Source organism: Zalophus californianus, chromosome 6 (assembly GCF_009762305.2).
Source record: "Zalophus californianus isolate mZalCal1 chromosome 6, mZalCal1.pri.v2, whole genome shotgun sequence".
NCBI lineage: Eukaryota > Metazoa > Chordata > Mammalia > Carnivora > Otariidae > Zalophus > Zalophus californianus.
Genome location: NC_045600.1, coordinates 31,293,442 through 31,318,359, shown reverse-complemented (window position 1 = coordinate 31,318,359; position 24,918 = coordinate 31,293,442). Strand labels below are relative to the sequence as shown.

At 45.1% G+C, this 24,918-nt stretch overlaps 1 protein-coding gene and 1 long non-coding RNA gene across 3 annotated transcripts in view; one reads left to right on the top strand and one right to left on the bottom strand.

The window, feature by feature from the left end:
* Positions 1 to 1,119: 1,119 nt before the first annotated feature.
* LOC113908654 lies at positions 1,120 to 6,901 on the bottom strand. The gene is made up of 3 exons (XR_003515569.1): positions 6,822 to 6,901; positions 6,117 to 6,189; positions 1,120 to 1,240 (listed from the first exon to the last, which is right to left on the bottom strand). It is a non-coding gene; the product is annotated as an uncharacterized LOC113908654 (long non-coding RNA).
* A 114-nt stretch (positions 6,902 to 7,015) lies between these two features.
* The window catches only part of SUSD6 (sushi domain containing 6), a 93,240-nt gene continuing 75,337 nt past the window's right edge, over positions 7,016 to 24,918 (top strand). Inside the window, exon 1 of one of the 2 annotated variants that reach the window (XM_027571784.2) lies at positions 7,016 to 7,251. The gene's annotated coding sequence lies outside the window, so the exon portion shown is untranslated. Of the gene's footprint in view, positions 7,252 to 7,521; positions 7,645 to 24,918 lie in introns of those variants that run through there. The other variant, XM_027571786.2, reaches the window with a different exon arrangement.

The following is a 24,918-nucleotide window of genomic DNA, read 5'->3' as shown; positions in this document are numbered from 1 at the left end:
CTTACACAAGGCACTTGAGTCTCTAAAACTGCATACTTAGAGCCATCTGCATTTAGAGTTGCCAAAGTCATGGTGATTCTAGGTGCAAGCATTGTATTAATTAACTGATTTTGCTTGGTAAACTTTTTAAAAAATATTTATTTATTTATTTTAGAGAGAAAGCACGAGCAGGGGGAGGGGCACAGGGAGAGGGAGAGAGAATCCCAAGCAGACTCTGTGCTGAGCATGGAGCCCAATGCAGGGCTCGATCCCAGGATCCTGAGATCATGATCTGAGCTGAAACCAAGAGTCAGTCACTTAACCAACTGAGCCACCCAGGTGCCCTGCTTGGTAAACCTTTTATTGAATAACTACATACTGCAAAAAAGTGAACTAATCATAAGTATATACTCTATGAACTTTTGCAAAACAAACACACCTGTGTAACCGGTACTCAGATCAAGAAACAGAACATTCTCAGCATCCTGGGAGTCCTCTCCTGCTGCCTTCCTGCATGATTTCTCCTAAAGGTAACACCATTCTGACTTCTAATACCCTGCACATTAATTTTGCCTATCTTTGAACTTTATATAAATGGAATCATATGGTGTGTATTTTTTTGTGTGTCTAGCTGCTTTCGATCAAAATCATATTTGTGAGATTCGTCAATGTTGTGTGTGAGTTGGAAGTTTGTTCTTTCTTGTGGCTGCATAGTATTCCACTGTATGGCTATACCACAATATATTTATCCATTCTACTGTAGGTGGGCTTTGGGGTTGCTTCCAGCTTTTTGCTGGTGTGAATAATGGTACTGTGAACATTCGTGTTGATGTCTTTTGGTGAACATATGTGTGCATTTAGTTTTTGCAGTTATGTGTGTAGGCAAATTATGTTATCTGTGATTTTCATTTCATGGTAGTAAGGGAGCGCTATTATAATACTTGCTATCCAAAGGAGGCATAGGTTCTGAGGTAGTAATTGAAACCCTCTGGTTTGAAGCAGGTGCTTCTGTCCATGGTCCATTTGTCTGTTCCACAAGGACAGTCCCTGTGCCCTGTGCTGAGGAGCACCAGGGCTGTGCTTTGTGGACGGAGAGAACCTTGTCATGAGGTAACAAAGCAGAAGCCTGCATACTCACTCCCACCAGTAGATGTCAGCATTCACAAGGGACTCGGGTCGTCTGGCGCCTCTTCTTCCAGGCAGGCTTCTTCTCAGGTTCCTGCCCCTTCTTTTCCCTTGGTAACTGGAGATCCAGCTCTACCTGGGGAAATTAAAAAAGAAAAAAGAAAAGAAAAGAAAGAAAGAGAGAGAAAGCAAGAACGCAAGAAAGCAAGCAAGAAAGAAATCTTCATAGTGAATCTCAGTGGAGGCAGATGGAACTGACACACTGAGGTCTGGCTGTCTCCTAGAGGTACCTCACATGCTCCCTACCCTCACTCACCCTACTGGCTTTGTTGGTGAGTGTATCTAGCCCTGGGCCACCTATGCTGGATTCTGTATTCCCACACGGTGGCTTCTGCAGACACAGGGGCTGGTAAATGTTTAACAACTTGTTCTGGGAGTGGGGTCTGATTGGTAGCTTTGCTAATTTCTGTGATGTAAAAAATTCTACCATGTCTGATTTCAAGCTATCAAGGAGGTGTTATTGAACGTGGAGTTGGGAAGAGATGTTAAGTAGCATAGTACACAGCATTCCCATGATACGTATATAATAGATATAAATAAACTTGGGAACATTATTAGATAAGGATACAATATAGTAAAATAATTGGGAAGTGATACATTTTGGTATTTATTACTTCAAACACAATTTATTTAATTTTACATATATAATTTAATTTTTAATAAAGCCTGTGTTTAATAGCTGGCTCACAAAAATCTTGGCAAGTTTACAGTTGGTTCTCGAAAGATAATCCAGGCAGGTTCCAGCATTGTGGGTAACGGGCTGTGGTACCCCTTTAAAAATCACATTTGTCTTTTGCAGTACAAGTTATGGTTGTATTCCCTAAGAGGTAGGTAGGCCTTTGATACTTAGTAACTATGGCCTTGGCCTTATCTTTACCTCTCTGTACCTCAGTTTCCTAATCTGTAAAATGGAGATAATAGGATTCATACCTACTTCACAGGTTCCTGCAAGGACTGCATGAAATCATGTATGTAAAGCCATTAGCATAGTGCCTGGCAGACATTCTGATATAAGTTGGTCAGAATTCACAGCCCTGCCTCTGCCTCTTCAGACAGTCTGAAGGAGGGGGCCCTTCCATTCCTCCATCCACCTGCAGTTCAGAGCTAGCAAAGCCAATCCACCATGAAGTCACCTGAGAATGAACTGCCCTGGGCAGCCTTGAGGAAGAGTCATCAAGGGAATGCAGTGTCAAATGACCAGGAGCCATGTGGGTGGGGTTTCTGTCTGCAAGAGCCTCAGGCCATAGGCTGCCCCCAGTGCCTTCCTTCTTCCCAGCTGGTTGACTCTCAAAGTCACTGCCCAGCCCTGGGGCAAAGGGCAGAAAGTAGAAACAGGGAAACAGGGTGACTGGAACCTGGTGAGGGGGGATCTGGACAGTTATCTGAAGACAGAGCAGGTAGACACTCTCTCTGCTACCTTGGCTTTTCCTTGAGTGTAAAACGGGAACAACACTTTCATCCAGTTTACCTGATTTTTACCAGATAAAAGTGTCAAAGATTTGTCAGTGCTTCAGAAAAGCGGGGGGGTGGGGGGGGTGGTTGGGTCACTCTCTTATACTTACTGACTGGGCAGCATTAGGTGCACACTGCCTCAGGTGTCCTTTTTCCCAGAACAGGGACTCCTAATCTGAGCAGCCCTGCTCTGACCTCTGACCTCTGCAAAGCCCCCTGACTAGAGGCCAACAGTGCCCGGGTCACTGAGCCTGGCTCTCACAGGTTCCTGACATGTCTGGGGTCATAGGCTCCTGAATATCTGAGGAAGGGTGATGGCACAGGCCTGCATATTCAGACAACCAACCAACCACCTGAGCTCAGAATCTTTCTCCCCAGGGTGGGAACTGCCCCTCAACTCTGCTGGTTCAGCCCTGCCTGGCCCACCCATCTTGGACTCTTGACTTTCTGTGGTGAAGATAGCTTGAATACGTCCAGATCCTCTGGGGTCAGGTGGGTTTACTTATTTATTGTCACAGGGCTTTGAAGACTACTGGAGGAATCTTGAATTAAAACAAGAAACCCCATGCTAACTCCCATGTGCGGTCAGATAAGCTGGTAACCTGCTCGGTGTCTCAATAGGGGGTTAATTAATGTCTCATTTTATGGGGATTTTATGCAGATAACACAAGCTGGTATGCAAGAAAGCACTTTCAGAAAGATCAAGAAATATGTAAGGACAATTTGTGTCACTATTTGCTATTTTTATTGGGGGTAGGAGGGGCCATATGATGTATTTGGAAAAGTATAACTTTTGGAACAAACAAGAATGAATTCTCATTTTGCAACATACATGCTTTGTCTTTTTTTTTTTTTAAGATTTATTTATTTCAGAGAGAGAGAGAGAGTTGGGGGGGAGGAGAGTGAGGGGCAGAGGAAGAGAAAATCTCAAGCAGACTCTGCACTGAGTGCAGAGCCTGACATGGGGCTCAATCTCACAACCCCACGATCACAGCCTGAGCTGAAACCAAGAGTCGGGTGCTCAACCAACTGCACCACCCAGGTAGTTTTTGATGTTACAAAAATCTCTGTGAGACTGTTTCCTCATGTGTAAAATGGTGATAATGATACTTAATTTGGAGGATTGTTGTCAAAATTAGTGGCTACATGTATAAAGTTGTCCTTACCAAGTACCTAGCACATAGTAGGTCCTCAATAAATAGTAGCTGCCATTCCTGCTGTTAAACATAACAATGATAGCAATACAGATACCAAGTATTAATTCCCAACCTTTTCTCTCCTTTACTTCCTGCCCTTGCAGTGATGAGGGGGTAGCTCCTACTTGGATTCCTGGAACAGGGAGAAAGAAAACCATGCCCTCTGACTCATATGAGTGACCAACTCATCTCAGTTTGCCAGAACTCTCCTAGTTTTAGCATCAGGGATCCCAAGTCCCAGGGACCCCAGCAGCCCCAAACTGGGATGACTGACTACTCACCACCAACCTGGGTCCAACTCTAAGCCATCTTCCAGTACCTAGGCTTAGAGTACTAAGATTTGTACTAGAAATCTGGGAGGACCTAGGAATACTATCAACTCAAAGAGCCAGTTTAAATCCTTTTAGAACAGGTAGGGTCTAGATAAATAAATGAAAATAAAAAAATTAGTTCTGGCCTTAAAAGTCATTATGGTAGCTGTAAGATACAAAAAATTAATTCTGAAGACCACATATTATATGATACCATTCATATGAAATGTCTGGAATGGGTAAATCTATGGAGAAAGTAGCTTATTGGTTGTGGTGGGGTAAGAGGGGTGTAGGGAGTGCCTGCTAATGGGTAGAGTTTCTTTTTGGGATCATGAAAATGTTGATTGTGATAATGGTTGCACAGCTCTGTAAATATACTAAAACCCATTGAACTATACACTATAAATATGTAATTATACATTTAAATTGTGATTGTATGGTATGTGAACTGGATCTCAACAAAGCTGTCAAATTAAAAAAACCAAACATTTAAAACAATTTTTAATTTAAAAAAATGGTTCTTCCCACATTAGAATCTCTAAGTCTAAATTATTCTTAACCCTCATTTTAAGAATTATCTTTTCAATGGCATAAAAATATTTAATCTGGGCCAGGAAATATCACCCCAATGTTGCAGAAAAGATGAGCAAGACCCATAGCAGAATGTACAGAGCCTTTTGCTCAGTTCTGTAGGAACTGAAGCAGGAATTCTGTAGGAATTCAGGCAGGCAGGGAAATGGGAGGAGAGGAGAGGCTGGGGAGCCAGCATTTACAAAGGGAGAAAAGAGACTCACCCCTGATCCTGCAATATAAAGCAGAAGGAAATAAAAGCTAAACTGAGGCTTGTCCAAAATGCCACAGAAAGGAAGGAGAGCTCCGGAAGGTTTGCAAAGGTTAAGTGGGGAGGACATTCCAGGCATAGGGAACAGTGTAGGCACAAGCTCTGAGATGTGAAAGTAGGTGGCCTGTGAGAGGTACGCAGGTGGTATTTGGGGTGTGTGGACGGATGGAGGGGACTTGGGGCAGATTGTAGAGAGCATTGGACACAGCCCTTGCTTGGGAGTTGGATTTCATTCTGTGGACACTGGGGGCGCCCAGGAGAGGATTTTTAGGAGGTGAGTTCAGATCTGCAATGAGTCTCAGAAGCCATTTTACAGTGTGAGAGGTGGTGGGTCTTGCATGAGGTCACTGAACTGGTTAGTGGCCAAACTGACTGCAGTACAAAGCCAGGGGCTCGGATGCCCGGCCTAACCTCTATTCCATTACACCAAGCTTCCTTTGTAGGTAATCTGCCCACCTTTTCTTCTCTCCATTTGTCTTCTCTAATTTTTCCCCCACGCTTTCCCTCCTACGCTTCCTGGGCCTGGGGTGTGCCTGGGGGTGTTCCTGAAGCCCACACAGGGTTGCTGAGCTCTGATGCAGACCCAGGCCAGCCTAATACTTGCTTTTCAACCCCCTGGTGATCTGGGCAGTGCAGCCCCAGCAGAGAGGGGAAATGAGCAGGACAGGAAGGATGCCCAGCAGGAGGCATGGAAGAAGGCAGGGCAAGGACAGACATATGGAAAAGGTAGCTATAGCCACAGGTTCTGTGGGGACCAGAAGGGGAGGATTCTCTTGGGGATGGGTGCCTGTGCATGGGCCGGGGAGGGGCACTCTGCTTGTCTGGTTTGAGCTACCTCAAGGACATGCCCTGTTAATTCACAGCAATTTTCTACAGAACCAAGTAGAACTAGGTTAGGTGAGAGGTCCTGAGGGGGGTATCCTGTCCAAAGGGCATCTGGGAGGAGGGGCCTGCCTGACCTAAGCTGCAGTAGGCGGAAGTCTGTGGGTCCAAGCACAAACTCTGGCACTGATTCTCAAGTGGGAGCTCCGGGAACATTTATCGAGCACCTCTGAATAGGCACTGTACAAGGTCCTGGGGCACAAAGATAAAGTCACTATCATCACCATCAACGGGCCACAAGCCCTGTAAACACACAAACGGAGGACTTACCTCCCAGGGCTGCAGTGAGATCACCAACAAACGATGTAGCGATACAGTGCACAAACTGTTCGCATAGTATATGCTGGAAAACAGCCCAAAGAGGCAAGGCTTAGGATGGGAAATAAAGTTAGGAGTATGGTGCGGTCGTAGCACCAACTCTGCCGATCCTTGCTCTTAACTACAGTTTTCTCAACCTGGAGATCTGTCCAGTGCTTTCGATGTGCTGAGAAATCACTTCGGCTTGCTTCTTAAAAATAGATTCTTGAGTCCGATCCTAGCTTTCCTGAATCAGAATGGTTGGAGGCGGGATCCCAAATCTGCATTTTTACACGCACCTACCCCCTGGGGCAATTTCAAGCTTGGTAATCGACGCTACACTGTTTGAGAAGTACTCCCTAATAGGGAGATGATAACCTGCATCAGCCCTAGGTCTGGTAAGCGAGTCAAGAGCTAATAAGACAACATGCGTGAAAGCGCCCTGTGAACCGGGGAGCAAACCAATTATTTGCAAATAATAGTAATCCCATAATCCAAATAACATCCAAAAATTCCACAAAATAATAATAGTAAAAGAACTGGAGAGCGCACTGCAAACGCGGCGCAGGCCGAGTCCGTACCACGGCCGGGGCCACTCAAGCGCAGTAGGCGTGACTGTCCCTTTAAGCGGTCCCCCACGCCCCGCCCCGCCCCGCCCCGTCCCGGCTCCGGGCTCACCTCCCCCGGGGCGTGCGGCCCCCTCCGGCAGCGCGTGCGTGCTGGCAGCCGTCGACTGGCAGGGCCTCCCAGCGGGGCGGTCCCGGCGGCGCGACGCCGGCGCTTGTTGCGTGCGCGCCTGACCCCGCCCCTTGCCCGCCCCTTCCCCTCCCCCCTCCGCGCTTCTACCCCGCCCGAGCGGTACAGCTGGGCCAGTGACGCGGGAGCCGCTGCCGCCGCCGCGTTCCATTCTCCTAAGCCGGCGACAACCTCGCCCCCCCGCCTCCCGCCGCCTCCTCCTGCAGCGCCGGCCAGCGCTAGCCAGACAAGGGCAAGCAGGGCCTCGCCTAGACCCGAGAGGGTTGAGGGCGCGCGCAGGCGGCAGAGCCGATCCCGGCGCCGCGGAAGCTTCGAGCGCCCCCCTCGCGGAGGTCGCCGCGCGGTTCCCGGGGTGAGTTGTCACCGCGGCTGGAGGGCGGCAGGGCCAGGCATTGTGTCACTGGCGCGCCCGGCCGGCTGTCAGGGGCGCGGGGCTGGCGCGCACCTCCGGGGGGGGGGGGACGCCGGGAAGCCCCGGCCGGCCGCCCGGCATCGGCCGCTGTGTGCGCCGGCCCCGCTGTCACCCGGCCGGCCGCGCGCGGGGCCGGGAGGGCGGCCGGGGAGGCTGAGCGGGCAGCGGCGTGGGCTGTGCGGAGGCCGGGAAGAGGACCGGACGGCCGGTCTGCGGCCGGGAGCTGGTGGCCGGGACCCGGGCGCGCCGCCTGGCCTCGCCCGGCGTATGGGGTCGCGCTCTCTGGCCGGGAGTCGGGGCTGAAACCAGACTTTGTGGGTCGCGGGAGAGAAGGTAGGCGGAGGCCCCCTTTCTTATTACTGTTATTTCCCCCTTCGGCCGACCATAGCTGCGGGTCCTGCGCGGGGCAGGGTGGCTTGGCGACGGTGGATTTCCTCAGGAAATAAATCTTGGGAGTCTGTGTGTGGGAGCATTGGAGCTTTCTGGAGCCCCCGCGCCTCATCTGCTCTTTAATCTCAGAAACTTTACTTATTATCCTGGCTGAGACTCACCGAAACCACTTCCTGTTTATATATGTAGACTTTCTTTTTTGCTCCTGGTTTTTAGGGACTCCAAATAATAGTGTAGGTGTGACCCTCCCTCACGGTTTGCCCGGGGGGCTGCAGAAGTGGAAAGTTACCTGTAATGAGATTAGCGTGCTGTGGGGGTGGCACCGTAAGACGAAAAGGGCGTCAAAATCAAGTCTGGCTCATTAGGGGGAAGTTCATGTCTTGGCCAAGAGGCCTAATACTGTTGTTCCCACAGAATGTACTGTTGGTGGCAGGGAGCTCGCTGGGCTTTGTTGCTCTTGCTAACTGGGCGTGTGTGTGCTCTGCACAGAGGTGCACTAAAACTACCCAGTTCAATTAACTGTAGGCATTTACTACCCCTTTCTCCATCTGCAGAGCTAGAAGTGTGTCTTTCCAGCCTTTGCAGTGGTTAATTCATTTCTTGCTCTTTTCATTCCTCTGGTTTAAAATATACGTATGAATGATGCGCGCGCGCATACACACGCGCGCGCGCGCACACACACACACACACGCGCGCACACACACACACACACACACACACCTTTTCTGTTTTGGGAATTCCACACCCAAATTGTCACCATCTAGTGGAGGCTAGTATAGACATGTTCTTGGCGTTGAGTTCTGAATTTTCTGGGCTTTGCATTTTTAGCTAGATGCATATTCAACCAGAAATGAAAATTTTGAGTAGGTCTACTTCCCCTTCAGTAAAGGAGGTATTTAATAAAGCAACAATAATAGCAATAATAGGAACAGTTCTTGAGGACCGTGTACCAAGCTTTGTGCCAAGAACTTAACTTTATTGTTCTCATTTAATAACAGACTTTTGTGGTAGATATTGTTATGATTCCTTTTTTTTTTCAGTTGAAACCAAAACCAAACAAATAACTTGCCCAAGGTCACAAAAATAGCTCATGGTGGAGCCCACACTTTATCTGATAGATTATACTGTTAGCTTCTAATTTGCTTACCATTTAGTAAAATTGAAACTGGAGTCTTTCTAGAAGTTTTTGAAGGCACTACTTCTTCAAGCTCTTTTTCAAATCTTGAGCATCCATAACTCTCCAGGGTACACACTTACGGTATGTGCACAATATTCATTTGTTTATTCATTGTTGCATTAGTTTTCCCCAGTATTTCTGTGATACAGACTGTATGCCAGGCACTGTGCTAGGTATTGGGGATACTGCAATGAATAAGACAGAACACAGCCATGCCGTCATGGAGTTCACAGTCTTTTAAGTCAGTGTATTTTGGTTTATGTTGTTAATTTTAAGTTGTGACCATTTGCTCCTTAAGGAGCTGCTGTCCAGTGAGTTAAATTAGAGGACACTACTGGTATGAGGACTGATGGATAGGACTTGTCCTCAGAGTGACTTGGATACTATAGTAGAAATGGCATATGAAACAAATCCTTACCTGTAGTTAGATGGGGACAGGTCCCTATGTGCTCAGAGTAGGGCTGTCTCCCCCTGCCAAATATTTAAACCAGGAGACCAAACCCAGGGTCAAACGGCGTAGTTCAGCTTATTTGCTGAGGCCTGCCTTCTCAAGTCCCAGAATTTAGGCAGCAAAAAGGAAAAGAAAGGTAGAATGAGATGTTGCAGATGCGGCTGGTAGAGAAGAGACCTCAGCACTTTGTTTGGTTTCCTGGCAGGTCTCCATCCTGTGGTGACTGAACTTGTACTCTTATGTAATGGTGCATCTACTGGCAGGGGATTTCCTCCTTTGCTGTTGCTGGGGCAGCAATTTCTACAGCTACCCTCCCACTCCATACACATAAATGCACCCTCCAAAGGTAATAATTCACCTGGTTTTTTAAAAGTAAGAACTGATTTCAGGTTTATTGCTACTAAGCATTATTTCACTCCCTCCATGCTTTTCTATAGCCCAGAGAAAGACTTGCTTTATGTTTTACATCATTCCTTATGTGCTTTGCCCATATTCTTAGCTGTTGTGACAACCAGGTAACTATAGTTGACTCTTAAAGAACACAAGGTTAGGGGTCCTGACCCCGATGCAGTCAAAAATCCATGTATAACTTTTGACTCCCCCAAAACTTTGCTAATAGCCTGCTGTTGACAGGAAGCCTTAGTGATAACATAAACTGCTGATTAAAACTTATTTTGTATGTTACATGTATTATATATTGTATTCTTACAATAAAGTAAGCTAGAGAAAAGAAAATGTTATTAAGAAAATCACAAGAAAGAGAAACTACGTTTACAATACTGTACTGTAAAAAATCTGCATGGAAGTGGACCTGTGCAGTTCAAACCTGTGTTGTTCAAGGGTCAGCTGTACTGGTGTCTGGCTGTGGGCTCAGAGAATTACAGTATTTTTAAAAAAATTATTCACATAAGCTTCCTCATTTCTGTACTGAAACAAGTGAACTGTGGAGAAGTCTTAGAGCTGCTTGTGGGCAGAGAAGGAAGACCAGAGAGTAGATGTGCTGTTTTCCCCCTCTACTTACCCATGTACCAAGAGACAGTTCACTGAGGCAGCAGGATTAGTGCCCACTTACAGGCCTGCAGTGCCCACTTGAAGGCCCGAATATCAGCAGGTCCAATGGTAGTGGTTGTGTAATTGCCATGTGTGAAGCATTTTACTGAGCTCCTGAATTGACATGTGATCTCCTAGTTGAAGCTGACAAGCAGGATTCATTTTCCCTCTTCCATCTTTTTGAACAGTAAGGAAGTCTTGTTTAGGGATCTTCCCTTAAGCAGTGGGGGAAAGAACAAATAGAGGAAGAAGCCCAGTGCCTAATTTTTTTAATATTTGAAAACAGACCTGAGTGTTGAGTATTAGGACAGTGGGTTAAGGGTAAACATTGGAACAAATGCATATATGATAATAGAGACACTTTCTCTCAGTTTCTCCTCAAGATGGCTTCAGTCTAGGGGTCACCCATATATCCCACCATAGTGAGACTTCATTTAGTGGAATGGTTTTTAAAAAAAATTAATATTCTTAAGTTATGTTGCCACATTGCAGGAGACTTGGAAACTAGAGCAGTGAGAAATGATGCCTATAATGTGGGAGAGCTATTTTCATATCGGTGGGAATGAAGGATGCAGCTTGAGGTTTGGGGCTGGGGGTTTTGTGATGAGTATTTGAAGCTGCAGCAGCTCTGAATCTGAGACCAGTGAAGCAATTCCAGGACAGTGTGGGGGTGACTGTCCTTGAGCATCAAGATCTGTTCACTCCCACTCTGGCTGGGATTCAAGGCAACAGCCATTGTTCCCTTGGATGCTTGTAAGTTCGTGAGTGTCTTTGTGTAAAACCTTTATTTGAAAAAGTAGAGGCACTGGGGAAAGAGGTACCTCTTAAAAGGCTTAGGTTTTAGCAGCAAAACCTGTCAGGCACCTGTAGATGTTTCCTTTTTTTGTGCTCATGTGTGTCTGTGATGGTGTCCTTTTTCTTTCCCTTTTAGTCCTTTGGCCTAGAAACCAGCAGGGCTCCTCTGTTTGCTCTCTCATCTTCTGATTCTTACCTGAGTGTGGAAGTCTCCACTCTGCTGGTAGACCTCCAGTGGTACTGAGCTGGGTCACTTCGGCTGTGAAAGGCCACCTGTGCTTCTGTCAGGGCTTGGGGACACTTGAGTCTCCGTGAAGGTGCTGGTATAGTAACAGCAGAAAATGCCCCAACTGCAGTGAGACTTGGACAGTTTTCACAGGCTCCCATGTGGCCTCTGATGTATTCTCCTTCCTGGGCCCTTCTGTCTCAGAAAAGGAAAATAGCACTCTTGAAACATCTGAAGGCTGCATGCCAAGAATTTATGCAGTATTCCAGAAACAGGATATTATTGAAGCGTTTTCTCAAGCAGAAACAGATATAGTTCCCTGTTACTGTTGCCAGTGTTAGTAGATCCCTAAAATTACCTGATAGCAATGTACTCTCCCCACCCTGTACTCCCCCCTCCCACACATATGTGCAAGTGTTAGACTTTTTTTTTTTTTTTTTTTGTAGAGCCCCATTGCTTGATTTTGGGAAAGTTAGCCTGGGTTCTGATGACAGTAATAGGTTCTCAGGGGTTTGCAGACAGCAGAGGTGGTGACTGACAGTTCTTTATTACTCAGAAGAGGATCTTTTGTGGTGAAAAATTCAGTGACTCAGGATTCTTTTCTCCTGTAGTTGGAGATTTATACCTCAGAGAAGAGGTATAAATAGGGGCTCTTTCCCAGCCTCCCCTTTCTTACCATCCTTTCTTAAGGAGGGGGAAAGTCTCATCTTTCCAAATCCAACCTCCTGTCAGCAGTGACTTGCCTTCACCTGCAGAAGTTTGTAAGATCAGAGCATGGAGTTGGCCTGTGTGTAGACTCCCTCTGCTAGACTTTTGGCTAGACTAGGCTTCGGCTTCCGACAAAGCCAGTAAAATGAAACTGGCTTCTGGGAATGGGATAGGACTGTTTATCCCATTCTTCTTTCTTTGGGCTCTTCTCAGTTGATCTCAATAAACTAAGTGGGTGGAAGTTTTAAAAAAGGGAACTTGAAAAAGAGAGTAAGGTGATTTTATTTATTTTGTATTTTAAGTGGTAACCTAGGCTAACTGTCTGAGGGAAGACTGGGGGGCTACTTTTTTTTTTTTAATTGTTAACACCTTGGGGACAAGATTACAGAAAGCTTGGAGAATAGAGGGGGAGAAGAAACTCATCATGATTCTACCATGCTACCACAAACATCATTTGCATCTATTCTCTGCTTGCTTTCAGTTGGGAATCCCTGTACATTCAATTTTGTATTGGTTTATTTTTTTCATTTAGCATTATACCATAAATATGTTTCTGTAATGACATATAGCCTTTGTAATTATTTTTAATGGCTTTGTAATATTCCATCAACTAGATCAGCTGTAGCTAACAGCTCTCACCATATTCTAATTTTTTTAAAGATTTATTTTATTTATTTATTTGAAAGAGAGAGAAAGAGAGAGAGCACATGAGGGGGGGAGGGTCAGAGGGAGAAGCAGACTCCCCGCTGAGTAGGGAGCCCGACGCGGGACTCGATTCCGGGACTCCAGGATCATGACCTGAGCCGAAGGCAGTTGCTTAACCAACTGAGCCACCCAGGCGCCCACCATATTCTAATTTTAGAACATTTTCATCACCTCAAAAAGAAACTCCATTAGTAGTCACTCCCTGTTCCTCACAACCTCTGTAGCCCATGGCCACCCCGAATCTACTTTCTTTCTCTGTAGTTCACCTATGTGGACATCTCACATAAACAGAATCATACAACATATGGTCTTTAGAAGTTGGCTTCTTTCACTTAGCATAATGTTGAGATTTATCTATATTATAGCATGTATCAGTACTTTATTCCACTTTATTGCTAAATAATCTGTTGTATAGATATATCATATTTTGTTTATCCATTCATCAGCTAATGGACATTTGGATTGTTTTTTGTTATTAAAAATAATGTTGCTGTCAACACCCATGTATAAAGTTTTGTGTAGCCATATGTGTTTATTTCTAAGGGAGGTATTTTAAAATCTGCATCCATATTTCTACTTTGGAGTTAACATTTTGGTTATGCAGTTTGGGGAAGAACAGTGTTATGGCAAAAACTTTTGATTATGTGTTGTTGAGGATATTGCCCTGATTTAAGAAAAGATGCTACCAAGAAAAAGAAAAAATGAAAGGAAGAATTATGTGTGTAAGAATACAATAGCATTGTTTCCAAATCTTCGGTGCTGAACTTTAAAGAGTAATGGGAGTTTACAGATGCAGTAGTGCCTACATTCAGTGCACATGTACTGCTGCTTTAAAAAAAAAAGATTTTTCAGCATGAAACCTCAGTTCTAAATTGCAGCATTGTGTTTTATGGAGTGAACTTTACCATGAACCCCACAGAGCCTTTCTTATCAAATGTAGTTTATAGTTCTCAGAAGCTTTTCCTTTTCTTATGAAACATTCCATGCCAGGGTTCTGTGCACCTGCTTAGAGGCTTCTTTTAGGCTGGGATGGATAGCCAACCATCAAGGTATGAGGGAGGGAGAGGGGTCCTGAGTGTGGTTTAAATGTAGGTCTGAGAAAGACTGCTCTTCAGAACAGCTTTTATAGGGCTCTTACTGGTGGACCTCAGTTGCACCTGAGGTTAAAAATGTAGATCATGCCAGACACAAAGAGGAACAGATGGTACTGCTGGGAGTGTCATTTCCTCTACGGGATCTGCTCCTGGCTGGTTTCACACCATACCAGCTATATTACTGAAATAATGCAGAGCCTCCTCTTGCCCTTGTCCTAATTGGAACTACTAGCATTTGTGATCAGTAGCTGCTCTTGATTTTCTTACTCCTAGGTCACTACCAAAAGCTCTTGAAAGTGTGTGTGTGTGTGCAGGCCACCTCATTTTTTTATTAGAGGATCAAGATGGTTCCACCCCAGAGAAATGTGGGGCACAAGGCACATGGCCTTTTGTCCAATAAGCCAGACAAAATCTAGAAACTTGAATTATCTTATCCTGTACCTGTATTACCTTCTCTTGTACCTGGAGCCAAGCCCAAGGATCAGTCCTTCCAGAAAGTTCCTGCCTCTGTGTGTGTGTGTGTGTGTGTGTGTGTGTGTGTGTGTGTGTGTGTGTGTAAATGTGTATGAATGCTGCCATAATTTCCCTGATGAAGTTTAGAGTTTTGGAGTGTGCTCTACCCCAAGTGCTAGGGGTCTCAAAAGGCTGAGTGAGGTAAAATAAAATTCTTATCTGAAGATTCAAATTCTTGAGTATAATATACAGGTATTATCAAAACTTCTTTGCACAGCAAACCAAGTATGTGGTGAGAGAGACTCTAGGCTCATTAGATGCTAGAGTTGGAAGGATGGGACTTTGGGGATGATCTCCTTCTACCTTCTCACTTTATAGAAAGGAAGAATGCGAAATGGATGCTCAGAGCCGACTTCCCTGAGTGGTGACAGGGCCAGGAGAGAAGTCAGGGCTTCTGATCACTAGTCTAGTGCTCTTTCTGCCCCTGTATGATCAACTTCTCTCTCCTCTGGGCTTGTCTCAGAGAAAGGGCATTGGAGCCCAGAACAGTGTGTGGTTCATGTTGTTAGGAACAAATTCATGTCCTTTCTGTGACTGTGGTTTCAAATCTAATAGTGAAATTACAGAGAGGAATGAGTCTTTAAGTTCAGTTCTTCTGAGGAAGAACTGTTGTTAAAATGAGTGCTGTTGTGCTTAGGCTGGGCCTGCTTAACTATTGTATCTCTGTATTGTGAATGAATTCCTTGCAATTCATAAAACACCACCTGCTCTTGGCCAATGGGATGTGTTCCCTGAGTCATTTTCCCCTTTGGGTCCCCTTTGCCCGGGTGGGACAGTGGCAGGTACTGTTGGCATCCTAGATGTAGTAGGACTTCCTGATAATTAGGAACGGGCGGTCTGGGAGGGCTGCTGCCCCCTCTCCCCACCCCATTAGCAGTGTAAAACCCTTCATGACTGCAGTGTGAACACACATCTCTAACTGTCTCTAATCAGTCCGGAAGGAACCAGGCTTCTTGGGCTGAGGTCATATGTGCTAGCTTTCTCCACCCTGGAAAGCCGGTGAGCAGTTTTGTGCTCAGTGGGTAGTGCTTTTCAGTTGGCCTGCTGAAGACATTTTTAGAGAATTAACAAGTGGTATGTTAGCTGGTCCACACCTTTATCAGTCTTTGATTCTTATCCACCTGCCAGGTGGAGACTGTGCCGTGGGAAGGCCATCTACCTCCTGGTTTCAGTCCTGTGGGATTTTGCATGTTACACGGCAGGATGGCAAGAAAAACAGGCTCTGGGTTTCATAAGAGTTCATTGGGCCATCTTTTTTTCCCTTTACCTTCGAGTCATAATAATTTGTGAGCTGATGGTCTGGTTGGGCTGTGACGTCAGGCTGGTGTGAGTTAGGTAGATGGTTGGTGCAGAAGCCAAAAGGAAGTAAATCTCGTCATTTCTTTGGCAAGTATTTAGTGAATGCCTGTGGTCAGTGTTAGGTATACAGTTGTAAACAAAGAACAAAATGGACATAGTTCTTGCCTTCATGGCTTTAACAGTCCAGGGGAATACCCATGGGTTATTTAATTTGAGAGTAGTATTGGAGGAATCTGTTGTGTAAAGTAGACTTTCAGTTCGATACTCTGAAGGAGTTGCTCTGACTTTTTCAATGACATCTGTGCTCCAGTCCAGCAAGCACCCAGGAAGAGAGGTGGGCTGGAAAAATATCCCTGGAGAATCCTCCTGGCCTTCCAGGCAAGAAAGCAAATTGCCTTTCCCCACAGAGTAAGGTAGGTCTAGGAATTTGGTCTGGTGTGAGGATTCCTGTTTACAGGCTTTCTTTAACCAATCAGTTTTTATTGTGGAAATGTTTTCTGACCCTGAAATATCTTTTCTTTCTTTTTCTTTTTTTTTTTTAATAGAGAAAAGTGGGTATGGGTTCCACAGTGAGAAATTGGGAGAAGGGAAATAGGAGCAGCAGTGTGAATTCTTTAGGGAACGTTTTCCTGTCTTCCCTAGGCCTCAATTTTAGAGGTAAATGTTGACTTGTGATCTCTCTTTTCTTGATTGCTCTGTGGCTTAATAACTGGCTGAGGCGGCAAAGAACCTAATACAGTACTGGTACACATAAGGCTCCCAATAAGCACGCAGCCACATATATTTTACTTCTAAGGGGAGCCATCTCTGTGTTGGCCCAGATTCCAGGCTGAGGTTGGGAGTCACCTGAGGTCAGTCAGTGAGAGCCTTGTCCACTTCGTACTCAGCTCCTGGATTATTTGATTGATAAGTGATTGAGGAGGGATAGAGGATTAAAGTCAAAAGGGTGAGAGGGCAAGGTGACCTTGAGGTTATGAGCTGTGGATGACAAGGAATCAAAAAGTGGTATTAGTGATGAGATTCTAAAAACAGACATTTGAAGGGGAGGCCTGGGTTGAGTGAAAAACAGATATAAACAGGGTGATGAAAAGTGGTTAACATTCACCAACTTCACTCTGACTGATAGCAGGAAAAGAAGACTGCCCAGAAACCATGGAGGTGGGAGGAGGTGAAGCAAGGAGAGGGTACTAGAGGTTCTTCCAAATGATTTAGCAAGGCTAGTGAAAACCAAACTGCAGGGCCCCTTAAGAATTTGGATCCAATACCAGAGTTACCCCTGTTAATTTTCAGGACCAGGTTTTTGTTTCTAGAACTCTGTCCATCTTTTAAAAGCCTCAGGAGGCATCAGTCATGCCCTAAATCCGACCTACAAGTGTGTATCTACAGTTTCGCCTTATTTACTTAATATATTTTTAGCATCCACTGTGAATCTGGTTGCAAACAAGGAAGTAGTAGTAGGATGGCTTGTTTCTGTTTGTTCTCCAGAAATGAGCTCTTTTGGGGGTGGTTCTATTACTCTGGAATTATAAAATGTAATTGTGTAGGTCATCTCCTTTGAAGGTCTATGCATGCTTTTGAAAAATCACATCTTTGAAAGAAGGGCAGCTCTCTACAAATGCCACTGCTTTTCTTGGATGTATGTGAGCAACAGCAGAATGAACAGATTTCAGAGCCTATGGTGTTAGTAAAACTTTCTGTGAATAGCAACAAGGTAGGTATTTTTCAAACAGTGCATCAGAATTCATTTATTAATTGAACGAGTATTTATTGAATGCTCTTTCCCATTTAATCATCTCCCCGCAGGGATTCTTTGCAGCACACAGCCTAACAAATGTTCTCTATTTTGGTTTGTCTTTTTCATTCATAGATTTTTAAGCCCCTTGAGGATGGAAGGGCTGGTTTTTTGTTTTTTGTTTTTGGAAGGGCTGGTTTAAGTCTCCGCTGTGTTGGGCGCCTGGGTGGCTCAGTTGGTTAGGTGACTACCTTCGGCTCAGGTCATGATCCAGGAGTCCCTGGATCGAGTCCCGCATCGGGCTCCCCTCTCGGCGGAGAGTCTGCTTCTCCCTCTGACCCTCCCCCCTCTCATGTGCTCTCTCTCTCATTCTCTCTGTCTCAAATACATAAATAGAAAAAAAAATCTTAAAAAAAATATAAGTCTCCGCTGTGTTTACTTTGCACACTGGGCAGCCATATTAATAGCAGTACAGATTTCTTCATTTTACAAAGTGCTTTCACGTAAGATGTCCTATCATACCGTGAGGAAGATTTTAGTCCCGTTTTACGAATGGGAAAGCCAAGGCCTTTGGTAACGGGTAGACATTTAGCAGCCACTGTGCTTGTAAATAGTGACACTGAGTCAGCTCGGGGCTCGGGCTGAATCAAACATTGGTACCACATGCTGGGAAATAGGAAACCTCCTGGAATTGCAGATTTGATAAATCTTAACTTTCTCATGAAAAACAATACAACAACCCTTTCCTTTTCCCCCACCCCATCTCAGCATAGGTACTCTCAAGGTCAGTATGTTTTTATGTACAGTTGGGACAAAAATGTGGAAGTGTACAAAATTTGAAAGGCAGCTTTCATTTCCTAACTAAAGAAAAGCATTCCTGTATTGTCTGAGGGGCTTTTATTTTTATTTTTGGAGGAGGGGAGAGACCATAGGGTCAAAACCTTGGTATCTAGGAATCCATGCAGTTTGGGGGTTATTAGAAGGTCCAGTTGGGGGTAAGCCAGGGGGTAAGCCAGAGAAGAAGTTCTGAGTTCTTTGGGTCTTAAGGACTCAGTAATGGGGATTTTGAGCAACTCTGTAAAAACTGTTTACAAAGGGGGACTGTCTTCGCCTGAGAACTTGTGAGGGCTCCTGTAGGAACATCCTTCCTTTTTCTGCAGACAAGGGGATCTCGGGTTTCCTGTAGGCAAGGCTTAACCGCCTCTTCCCTAGTGTCCTGCCCTTGTTTTCAGAGGCAAAGATGCGTCTGTGAGGGCAGGGAGGAAGCTGGAAGTGAAGGTCCCATCTCACCCAGGACGGCTTAGATTTGGAGAAACATAAAGCAGTGCTGATGTTATTGGGGCAGGGTGTGCTTAGACAGCCCTGTTTTTCCATGTCGTTGGGAAAGTGGAGGAGTAAGACTGGCTGTGAGCCAGGCACAGTTTCCCCCTTTCCTTTGGTGAATGAAAATGGCGATTGTTTTAAGAAGTGGGTACTGAGTGGGAGGCAAGGGGAAGATAGCAGGCCTTGGGTTCAGACCAATCCTGCTTTCACTGTCACCTCAGCCATTTGCCAGCTCTATGCCTTGAGCTAAGTTTAACCTCTATGGCCCTCATTTTTGTCCTTTGTAAAATGGAGACGGTACTTTTTAACAGTATTTGTCTCCAGGAAGGTAGCTACCAAAATATTAATGATTACTTGCTGTGGAGGATTTGAGGGTGTTGAAGGGTAACAGGAAAATTATAATTTCTAAAACTTTCTTTTTGTGTCATTTGAATTTTTGAGTCTTGGCATATATAGCTTAAAAGTACCCCTTCATGGGATAATTATGAAAATCAGATAAAACGGGATATTTATTTTTATTTCTTTTTAGGCCATATCTTTTTTTTTTTAAGATTTTATTTATTTATTTGACAGAGAGATACACAGTGAGAGAGGGAACACAAGCAGGGGGAGTGGGAGAGGGAGAAGCAGGCTTCCTACTGAGCAGGGAGCCTGATGTGGGGCTCGATCCCAGGACTCTGGGACCATGACCTGAGCCGAAGGCAGACACTTAACCATCTGAGCTACCCAGGTGCCCCAAAACTGGATCTTTAAAACCAGGTACAGTGCCTGACAACTAAAAAGTACTCAAATGGCAGTTTATTTGGGGAAGAAGTGATATTAATTAATTCATGGTCGACCCTTGCTTTTGTAGTGTTAAATTTTCAGTCTGCCTTATGTGGCTTTGGGTAAGTCTCTTTGTTAAGCCCCAGTTTCTTCAACTGAAAATGGGGGTTTATAGTAGTATCTACTACATATAGGGTTTGGAGCAGACATATCAAGCGGGTAGCCTGGTATTTGGCACGTGGTTAGTGCTTAGTAAATACTAACTTCTATCAGCTGTTATCCTCACAGCTGTGCTGGAAGTGAGGTGGAGTTAATGCCCACTTCAGAGTTACAGAGAGTGAGGCACAGAGTGGTTTGGTGACTTGTCTTGAGGCCATGTTGAATTAGCAGCAGAAAATGGCCTTCTCTGTTAACTGCCCTCCCGCTGGAGTCCACACCGACAGCCTCACAGCCCAGAGTCTGTTCACCTCTCCTTCCTTCATCCTGTAAGGCCTGCACAGGGATGGGCTAAGCCTCCCTAGGGGAAGGCCTCTCTCCATACCACTTTGGTGCTGCCTGCGACTTCCTACCTGCTCCATAAATAAGTATCTTCTGCCTGTTTGTGAGACTGAATGGTTGCGCTGAAGTTAGACTTGGTGGGAAATAGGTTTTAAGCTTTGTGCTGTGGGCTCCTGTTCTGTATATTCACATTTTGATGTGGGAGGGGGAGGAGAGGGCTCTGAGTGATTTCTACCCAGAATTGTTTCCAGAAAGTGAGAGATCCTCATCACCAAACTTAGGGGGTCAGAGCTGATGCCACCACTTTTTCACTTTGGGTTTGTACAGTACACTTCTCACCCTTACCTCTTTGGTTTTCTCTTCATCAGACTTTACAACATTGGCCTTTCTCCCTTCTTCATAGGGGTCATGAAGTACTTACCATCTGGTAAAAAATGCAATGCAATGTCAAAAGTTACAGCCACCTAAATTTGCCTAGTGGCCTGGAAGGAGTATATGTATGTATACACATTCTTGCACTTCATAGTTTTGTTTGTTTTTTTGTTTTGTTTTAAATATTTATTTGACAGAGCGAGTGCAAGAGAGGGGACACAAGCAGGGGGAGTGGGAGAGGGAGAAGCAGGCTTCCCGCGGAGCAGGGAGCCTGATGTGGGGCTGGATCCCAGGACCCTGGGATCATGACCTGAGCTGAAGGCAGACGCTTAATGACTGAGCCACCCAGGCGCCCCACACTTCATAGTTTTGACGTTGTTTTCGTGTGTTTCAAATACACCCTTTTCCAAATTTGCATTTAGTGGTGGCTGGCAAACCTTGTATTCCATCTTCTTTGGAATATATACTTGCTGTAGTATTGCATCCACATTGTATAATTCCACATCAGGATCTGAAGGGCCCTGCTATTGAGGCAATCACTTTTAAATACTTAATACCAGTCAAGTCTGTGCACCTCTAGACGAGTCTGCTCTAGATTTCCAGCCTGCTTTCTTTTCCTTATTTGTGGCTGCCTAAAGGCCTCTAGTGAAGTACATCAAAGTGCTTCCTGTTGGCTTGGCAAAAGGAAGATCCTTGGAGGAGCTTAAAGACCTTGTGGAAAGGACCCTCTTAATCTTAGCTAATTGCAAAATGAGACTCTACAGTGGAGAAGCCACCCTGGCACCCACTTTATGAAAGCCCCTCTGAAATACAAGTTGTTCAGGCTGTTTGCCATGTTTCTGTAGTATTTATCTGGTTTTTGAAAGCAGACCTGCTTAAGTTAGTTCTGGTTCGTGTCTGGAAGTGAGGTGGAGCATGTGCCCACTTCAGAGTTACAGGAAGTGAGGCACAGAGGAACTGGGTGACTTGTCTTAAGACCCTATGTTGAGTTAGCCAGGGTGATGCCTGGAAGATCTGAAGGAGATACATATAAAAGAATGAAGCTCTGGGTTTATTTCAGGCCTAATCGTGAACTTGCAGGAGCAGCTTCCGAGCACCAGGGAGAGAGGAATGGCACACTGCCTTGGAGCTGTCATCTAGGATGCCACCTTTTGGGAACCATATTGTAGGCAGTCTCTGGCCTATGTGAAGTTGTGCCTGGGCCTTATCAGAAATGAACCAGATGGTGTTTCTAGTGAAACTGGCAGCTGTTCTTGCTGACAGAATTAATTAAACATTTTTACATGTAAATGTGGAATGATGGGAAGCTTTCTTTTGGGGTTTTAGTTGCATGTGAGAGTGCTGCCCTTACCTTACAGAGGCCTTTTTAAAAATCTTTTTAAATTTAAATTCAATTAATTGACATATAGTGCATTATTAGTTGCAGAAGTAGAGGTCAGTGGTTCATCAGTTGCATATAACACCCAGTGCTCATTATATCACATGCCCTCCTTAAGTCCATCACCCAGTTACCTCCTCCAACAACCCTGTTTGTTTCCTTTGATTAAGAGTCTCTTATGGGGGACACCTCGGTGGCTCAGTCAGTTAAGTATCTGTCTTCGGCTCAGGTCATGATCCCAGGATCCTGGGATAGAGTCCCACATTGGGCTCCTTGCTCAGTGGGGAGCCTGCTTCTCCCTCTGCCTGCCGCTCCCCCTGCTTGTGCTCGCTCACTCTCTCTCTCTGACAAATAAGTAAATGAAATCTTTTTTTTTTTTTTTAAGTCTCTTATGGTTTGTCTCCTTCTCTGTTTTTGTCGTTTTATTTTTCCCTCTCTTCCCCTATGGTCCTCTGTTTTGTTTCTTAAATTCCACATATGAGTGAAATCACTTGATAATTGTCTTTCTCTGATTGACTTACTTCGCTTAGCATAATACCCTCTAGGTTCCATCCACGTCATTACAAATGGCAAGATATCATTTTTTTGATGGCTAGGTGATACTCCATTGTATGCACATGTACCATATCTTGTTTATACATTCTTCTGTCGATGGACATCTGGGCTCTTTCCATAGTTTGGCTGTTGTGGGCATTGCTGCTATAAACATTGGGGTGTAGGTGCCCCTTTGGATCACTACATTTGTATCTCCAGGAGTAGTGCAGTTGGTGGGTTGTAGGGTAGCTCTATTTTCAACGGAGGCCTTTATTTATCCTTTGCTGGCCATAAGTGACCCTCAGCTCTGTGTCTTTCTGTCCCCTCTGGTTACTTTCTTCACCAAATGGGCCATTTATGGTGGGGACGTATAAGGTAACCAGTCTTATCTCTAGTGTAATTTGAAGGTTGCTGATGGGACCTTGTCCTAGAATGCACCTGCTACATGGTTAACCTTGGTGACTAAAATTTTCATCATTTGAGTCCCTTCCTTTGGGTTAAGACATTTGGATGTATGTAACACATATAATACCTATGAACAGTGACAGTCAGAGTCACGAAACCCAGGAAAGAAAGAAGAAAAATGTGGAGAGTGGGACAAGGCAGGAAGTACTGAGTGCATGCTGGGTGCCAGGTACTGTGCTAGGTGCTGTACTCTCATGGGCTTGTCTTCACTTTCTAGATCAGAAAAGCCCTAAAAAGTTAAGTACTATAAATTACTCTGTTGGAGGTAGAACCAAGGCTGGAGTGATTCCAAAGCCTGTGTTTTTCAGGGCAGCTATAACATATGTGGGTTAGAAAGTTGGGGTGAAGGATGAGGTGGTGAGGGAGACAGAGAACAAATACCTGGAGAGAGGAGGTCAGGGCCAGGTGGGAGCTGCAGTGGAGGGATGCATGGGAGTGGATGGTCCTGGGTGAAGGTCTGGGAAGGAGGGGTCGGTGAGCAAAAATAAACCGAAGTGGAAAGAAAAAAAGTATCACTGGTGGGGAGGGGGGCGCGTATACTGTTGAATGATGGCAGCTTTTCCCTCAGGGATGCTCTGTGGGGTTTGTTTAGGGTCTGGGAGACCAGATAGTCTCTGTATTTAGGCAGGTGGCAGTTGGCCCCACAGGAAGCCTTTTAATCCCTGGTGTTTATTGACTGGCCTGTACTCTACTGAAAGGCAACTCCCGTTTCATTTAGGGAAGGCAGCATTGCCTGCCTTTGAGATGCCCCATTTATGGGTCCCCATTTGGCCCAGCAGGAGGGGCTGGGTAATGCCCCGTTATATTATCCTGGTTCTCTGCTGCCTCAGAGGTTGTGCATGGACACTTCGGCCGTTTACCTCTAAGTGACCTTTGGCTGCTCCCTCTCCTGCAGATGCTTCTCAAAGATGAGTTGGAATCAGGACTGGGAAAGGTGGCCCTTTTGTCTCTGTGTTCAGGGTAGCCAGGAATTCCCTAGAATAATGATTCTAATTTGTTCCCTAGCTCCTTGTCACAAGGCTAGGATTGCTCTGTTGATAGCATGGCCAAACCCTACATTCAGTCCAATTCAACATTAATTTATTGATTCATGCTAGTATGTATGGGGGTGGAATACAAAGATGACTGTGACAGGTCTCCAGCTCCAAATCTAGGGGGATAATGAGTTCTTCCTTATAGCAGAAAATGCTCATACACTTTCCGTCTTGTCTGACTGTTGTGAGGACTGATTGTAGCAATAATCAATTGAGACTGCTTTGAAAAGTATAAAGCTCTAGATTCATGTAAATCTTTCTTAACATTACAAGGAAGACTCATAATAAAAGATAACGTGTATGGAGTGCATTCTACATGTCAGGCACTGTTCTAAGTGCTTTATTTGTATTAGCTTATTTAATCTTCACAGCAACTTTGAAGTAGGTTGCTTATACCCTTTTTATGGTTGTGAGATTTAATGCCAAATTGGATTAAAAAAAACCTTTCTAGATTGGCATGGCTGGTAAGTAGCAGAACCAGCCTCTGTTAAGACCCTGTGGAAATCCAGGAGGAGAGGGCATCCTACCACAAGGGGAGGCAGCAGCCAGGACTTACCCTCAGAAACTAGAAAGGAGCAGGGAAAGGTCAGCCTGGTGCCCAAGAAATCATTAGCATTTCTACACAACTTCATTAAATTACTGAAACCGGTTCTGAACTTGGAGCCATGTTTCTCGTATAGTAATGCAGTTGAAATAAATAATTTAAGCCAAGGAGGAAGGACAAAATTGGTGAGCTCACTTATGTGGATGGGCACGTAACTGACAGACTAAAAGACAGAGAGGCCAACCCTAAATCGAGTACATCTTTATTCAATTTACAAATGAGTGCAAAGACCCAGGCAACGTGCTTTGTGTTGCACAAAGTCCTGTGTGCTTTTAAAGAACAAACATTAAACAAACAAACAAACAAACATTCTTCCCCTCTCAGCTTTTTTTTTTTAAGATTTTATTTATTTATTAGAGAGAGAGCGAGAACAGGAACACAAGCAGGGGTGTGGGAGAGGGAGAAGCAGGCTTCCCGCTGAGCAGGGAGCCCGATGTGGGGCTCGATCCCAGGACCCTGGGATCATGACCTGAGCCAAAGGCAGACACTTAACC